At 36.0% G+C, this 6844-nt stretch overlaps 1 pseudogene; it reads left to right on the plus strand.

The window, feature by feature from the left end:
* The first annotated feature begins 4659 nt into the window (after nucleotides 1-4659).
* LOC100011044 (synaptosomal-associated protein 23-like) lies at nucleotides 4660-6250 on the plus strand (annotated as a pseudogene).
* The last annotated feature ends 594 nt before the right edge of the window (nucleotides 6251-6844 follow it).

Here is a 6844-nt window from a genome sequence, read left to right on the forward strand (position 1 = left end):
ACCAAGAAACTTTTTACTGAATTAGAAAAATCTATAGCAAAGTTCATTTGGAAGAACAAAATATCAAGAATATCAAAATAATATAAATAATAATTTAAAAATATGTGAAGGATGTGGGGGTAGCATTACCAGATCTAAAACTCTAGTATAAAGCAGTGGTCAACAAAACAATTTGGTACTGGTTAAGAGACAGAAGGGAAGATCATTGGAATAGACTTGGGGAAAATATCCTCAGCAAGACAGTGTATCATAAACCCAAAGAGCCCAGCTTTGGGGACAAAACTCCACTATTTGATAAAAATTCTGGGAAAATTGGAAAAAATATGGGAGATATTAGGTATAGATTAATATTTCACACCCTATACCAAGATAAATTCAGAATGGGTGAATGGCTTGAATAAAAAGAAGGAAACTATAAGTAAATTAGGTGAAGATAGAATAGTTTACCTGTCTATTTATGGGAAAGGAAAGATTTTAAGACTAAGCAAGAGTTTTGTGTGTGTGTGTGTGTGTGTGTGTGTGTGTGTGTGTGTGTGTGTGTAGGTATATCCACCTATGTTTGTCTATGTATTCCATATCTGTCATACATAAGGCGTATGATAGTATATAATATACATTTTATAACATATGTCAAATATATGCATATTCTAGACTTTAGCATAGCAATTGGCAAGATGTCTTGCTCTCTTTGTGGGCAAGATGAAGCTAGCAATTAGGAGTTAGTTTGATTTATGACAAAAAGTAGCATTAAGTTAATTTTACTGGACACCAGAGGATAAGACTAAGAACGAAAAGATGATAGAAAGGGTTATATTTAGTTTTTGGTTGTTTTTTTTTTTAAGTTAAAGAAATCCAAACAAAAGAGCTGCCCAATGCTGGAAAGGATGTATGGGCTAGTAAGAGGTGTCCCATTGCTAAACTGTCATCAAGCAATAGCTGGACAAACATTTGTTAGAGGTTATGTGGTAAGGATTTTTGGTCAAGTAAGTGTTAGGCAGAAAACCCTGATGATCTCTTCACCCCTTAAATTTTGAGATCTCTAAAGCTGCTTGCTGCCATTTCATGAATGAAATACAACTCATCTTCAGATTTATATTGGCCTATGGCATGAGTCAGAAAACTAAAACCATTGGGGGAAGATCCAAGAATACTTTTTGCATTTTTAAATAAACTTGTATTTTTTTAATATGAAAACAATTCTTAGCTTGCTAGTTGTACAAGAACAAGCAGCAAGTTGGATTTCCTTCTCAAATATAGTTTGCTAGCCCCTAGACTATTGCATTATTTTAATATTGCAAATAAGCTCACAATACTGGTATGGTTCCTCACAAAGAATGTGGGCTCTTTGAGAAAAGGAAAAAAAAAGTCTCTCCTTTTCTCTTTGTTTCCATGCTTGGCTTAATGCTGTAGAAAAAAAGTGGTTTTTTAAATTCATTCTTTTTCTCTGTGTCAATACTTAATTTTTATTTAAAAAAATTTCCAGATTACATCAATAATATTTTTCTGATATTTTGTGATCCAGATTCTCTCCTTCCCTCCCTTCTCTCCCCAAGAGGCCAGGTAAAAATATATAGGTTATGCATGTTATGCAAATACAGTACATATTTCTATGTTCCTGATGTGAAAGAAGGCATATTGTTTACTAGAGAAAATTTCATGAATGAAATAAAGGGAATAATTGTATGCTTCAATCTGCATTTAGACTGTCAGTTCTTTTTATGATGGTAGATAGTCTTCTTTGCCATGAATCCCTTGTTGCCTAGATCTTTGCATTGTTGATAATAGTTGTCAAGTCATTCTCAGTTGATCATTGTGCATTATTGTTGTTACTGTATACATTGTTCGTCTAGTTTTGCTCACTTCACTTTGTGTCACTTCACATAAATCTTGCCAAGTTTTTTATTGTGTGTGTTTACCTTGTTTGTCATTTCTTATGACACAATAAGTACTCCATTACAATCATATACCACAACCTGTTTATCCATTCCCCATTTGATGAACATCCCTTCTCTTTCTAGGTCTTTGCCACCACAAAAAGAGCTGCTATAAATATTTTTGTGCAAGTAGATCCTTTTCCACATTTTTGATTTTTTATTCATTTTTACTTGCATTTCAAGAGAATACTACTTAGTAGTTAACAATTCTTTTTTTAATAGCTAGCAATTCTTGAGAGCAGATTTTCTTATAATAGGCAGAGTTCTGGATTTTTCTTCAGAGTTATATGGGTTCCCTTTCGATTTGGTTTCCCTTACAACTTGTGGAAGTTTAGGGAAGTCACTTAAATTCCTTGGGCCTCAGTTTCCTTATCTATAGAATGAAGAGGTTTGACAGGATGACCTCTAAGATTGCTTCTGGTTCTAAATTTGTGATCTATGATATCTCAGGGCTTTTGTTGAGGTTCATGAACTGCAGGATTATAATATTTTCCTAGATTGCTAGGAGAAAACACACAAACAAACAAATCTCCACACATTTCTAGATCTTTCTTCAACTTCACTATGAATAGCACTTAACATAATACACAATCCTGCATTATTCCACTGGTCAGAGGGAAAGCTGACATCTATTGATGATATAAAGCCTTCATATGAGGATTTTTATAGGTAACTAGCTTGCTTAGTAACCACAAAAGTCTTATTTTACTTAAGGAACTAATGGTTTTACAAAAATCAATGAATGCACCAGATAGTTTTATGTTGTTCCTTAACACTTGTATCTGACAGACATCAGAGATCATTTGTTATTGTACTACTTTGTGATCTAAATCCCATGGTGATCATGGGGCTTAGTAGAGATAATAACATTTAAAAGGATTTATGTCAAAATCTTACCAGTGATGAAGGACAGAGAGAATCCTCAGTAACTGACACAATAACTTTTTCTCCTTCCATTACAAAAGAAAATGGCAATAGTAACATCATCTTTGAAATCAAGTAACAGTAGTCCTTATGTTGAGTATTTGTAGATATCTGAACAATTTCTTTTCCATTTTTCTACTTTTCCCACTGTTTTGAAAGCTTTTTGACTTGAGATTATATCAAATTCTATTTCCTTCTTCCTTGCTTCAGTAATCCACTAAGTACAAAATATATATTTATATACATGTACAATATACATACATATACAAAATATATATAGTAGTAGTAGTCTCTCGGTAACCAAGGATGATGATTGTCTTTGTGTGTTTTCATCTACGATGTAGATGAGTGTGCACAAAGACACTTGTGCATGAAGGAGATTTAAGTGGAAAAGTCGATGCACAGAGACAGTCCCACTCTCTCGGCGTTGGAAGCCTGGGTCCAGTGGCACGAAAAGTCGTTACACCTGGAGACTTCCTCAGCTGCATTGGATGACCGTGTTGTCTTTTGTGCTCCAGCACGTCCTAAGCACTCCACAGTGCTTTGCTGCATCACCCTCTCAGCCGTTGAACCTTCTTATTGGTTTCTTCTGTCTGTTCCGCCGAAGCAGTCCTCACATGCTGGGTGAGCAAAGCCCTGGTTCACCAGGGGTCAATGACCCAATGGCTACCTTCACAAGGTTTAGCCGGCCTGTGGAAGCCGTTGCCCGGGGTGTGGCCGCTGCCACATGCTAGCAGCTACTGGGAGCCACAAGTGAGAGCTGGGTGTCAGATGAGGGTCAGAGGCTGGAGAGCTGCCCTACGAGGGCACGACAAGCCCTCCATACCAGAGATACTACCCCTCCCTGAGCACCCCATACTTATATATACATACTATATGAGTATATGTATATCTCTGTATATATACATGTACATATATATCACAACAAAGAATTAATACAATTAGAATCTTCACTGGAGAGATTCAGAATGTCCTAAAATCATCTTTTTCTTTTTGTCTTTTCAGTTTATTGATTCTGTACCAGATTTGGATGAAAATAGTCTGTTTGTATCATTCAGTTGGGCCAAAGGAAAGAGTTCTCAATGCAATTGCCAACTGGATTTAAATATCTATCTTTCAAATCAACTGAAAATTGAAAAAATATGAGCTAAAATGAGATTAAAAATGCATAAGAGACCTCTTCAATGAAAAGCTGACACATACCTACAAACTGCTTTTTACAAAAAAATGAAAACAAATGTCTAACAAATGTGGTCCTTATCATGGCTTACCTTTATCAGATGGCCTGTGGAGAAATGAGCTCAATCTTAATTCATTGTTTACATCCACATTCTTAATTTGCAGATTCCTTGTAATTAGATAACAACAAAGAAACCTAGAAACATATGAAAGATTTTACTAAGAATTCTATTAAATTGAGAGAAAATTTACAATGACCAACAAAGAGAGGGTTTTACTTACTTTTATACAGGTAACCTGATGAAAGATTTCTAGAAAGACATGTGAATGGTTGAGGAACAGAAAACTTAGGAGACAGTAATATGACCTTTCCCAAGAAGTGAATAGGAGATCACATATCCAAAGAAATATTAGTACAATTAAATCAGGGTCATTGCAAATGATAAAGAAATTGAAGACTGCTTATAATTTGCACAAAATTTTCCCAATCTCAGCAAAAACAGCATGTACATATTAAGGTGAATTTTGTGACCATTAGTTTGACCAAGGAGGCTATATTTGCACCCTTCACATCAAAGACAAGGACCATGTATTTTTCAAAATGTATAGCAAAAGAGGATCGGAAGGGAAGGGCACTGAAGTCTATTGAGTATCTCAGTTCCTGTTTCTTTGCTTACCAAGAATTTTGATCCATCAAGGATAATCTATCAGCAGAAGAAATTCAGGTAAGGGCGTACCAGGTGACAGATGGGTCCCTAGAAAGTACAAGGAGAATCCTGGGTTTAGCAATTAAGTCTCAGGATGCAGGAATCAAAACCATCACTATGCTGGATGAACAAGGGGAAAAACTGAACCGCATAGAAGAAGGCATGGACCAAATAAATAAAGACATGAGAGAAGCAGAGAAGATGTTAACAGAATTCAACAAATGTTGCAGCCTTTGTGTTTGCCCTTGGAATAGGTCAGCAAATTTTGAGTCTGGCAAGGCCTATAAAGCAACATGGGCTGAAGGTGGAGACAGTTCACCTGGTAATGTGGTTTCTAAGCAGCCAGGCCATATGACAAATGGTCAACCTCAGCAAACAGCTGCAGGAGGAGCCAGTGGTGGATATATTAAACGGATAACTAATGATGCCAGAGAAGATGAAATGGAAGAAAATTTGACTCAGGTGGACAGTATCTTGGGGAACTTGAAAACAATGGCCTTAGACATGGACAATGAGATTGACTCTCAGAACAAATAGGGAGAATTACTGAGAAGGCTGATACTAACAAAGATCGTATTGATCTTGCCAATGCCAAAGCAAAGAAACTCATTGATAGTTAAAGATGTTGCTGCTGTCTTCATCTGGGAATTCATCTATTATATCCTCCAGTTCTTCCCGAATCACTCACTACCTTTCAGTGTTTGAAAATTTCTTTGCCTCAACAACCCATTCTAAGCAAAGAGATGGGAAGAAAGGGGCAAAGAGTGAAACAGCTCCCTGCCATTTGGTTTTGAATTCTTGCTCTTTTCCCTCCTGAGCAGATTGCTATAAACCATTCAGTCTTCCCTGTGGGGTTTTCCTCAGTGCACAGGCTGAGGTTGTATTGCAAACCTTTAAAATCGTCATATATTCTTCTTGTTCCACTCAAGCAAACTTGCTTTCAGGATTTTTAAGTATTGCCAAAGATAGCAGTGGAGGAGGGAGAGCATATATACTTTGGGGGTGGGGTAAGAAGGGAATGCATGAAATTTATTTGTTGTTGTTTCTATTATACCAGTAAAATTCTACAGGCCCTACCTGTATTGAAAAGTTACATAGATAAATGCCCAGTCATCTCTCATCCTCCTTTAAAAGTGCAGTTGGGTTCACTATCGATTTAATTTACTCTGGGCAAGTCACCCAGCCTCTCTTGGTTTCCCATGCAGTTGTCTGGGGACTCTAGAAGTTGCAGAACACATGCCTATCTACATTGGGGGTTAAGGGGAGTTCCTTTCCTGGGAGCTCCCTACACAGATGAAATCACAGCCCAGGACCAAAAACAGTCTTTAAGAGAAAGGTGATAATAAATAACTCATTTGACTTCTATTTGGTTTTGGAGATTATGATTCTTAAAATCGTAAAATCTTAAAACAGGCAGAACAGAGTAACTTTTTTTTTAAATAAAGGAACTTGATTTCTCTCTAGATGATTGCTATATGGACATGTTTTGTGATCTCAGTTCATGCTATGCACTTTCCAAGAACACTTTCCAAAAACATAAGTTTATAGTTCAAAATAAAAAATATTTGTAGCATCATGTTCCCATACTCACTTGTATCCTCATTAATTTATCATCCCAGTGTTGATACCATTTGTTTGGGAGAAATTATACATAATTTACAGATTAAACATCAATATTTCTTTCAAGGTTGACAAATTGTATAAAGTAAATTCAGGTTTGCCTCAGAACCATAAATTGTGGTATGGGGATTTTGTTTTTGGAGAAAGGTTTTCGGAGTTGCTGAAAGTCTGACCTTAAAAAAAATAGTTAAGTTGCTTTGATATCCTTACATCTCCTAACTTTAAAATTTGTTACCTTTCTCCACTGTAGTAATCTTTGTATTCTAGGTTATGCTTGTTTCTGTTCAACTAGAAGTGATATGGAAAATCATAAGCTTGGCTTAGTTATTAGTGAAGAAAAATATGATTGCACTATCTTTTTCACATTTAACTTCATCCCGCATCAGATCCCAACATCATCTGAAAGTATATGTGACCTAATCATAATATATTTTTCCCTTTTTCATTAATGTACTGATATATGCATACCAGCTGTTTTTC

This window comes from Monodelphis domestica, chromosome 8, assembly GCF_027887165.1.
Source record: "Monodelphis domestica isolate mMonDom1 chromosome 8, mMonDom1.pri, whole genome shotgun sequence".
NCBI classification, from domain to species: domain Eukaryota; kingdom Metazoa; phylum Chordata; class Mammalia; order Didelphimorphia; family Didelphidae; genus Monodelphis; species Monodelphis domestica.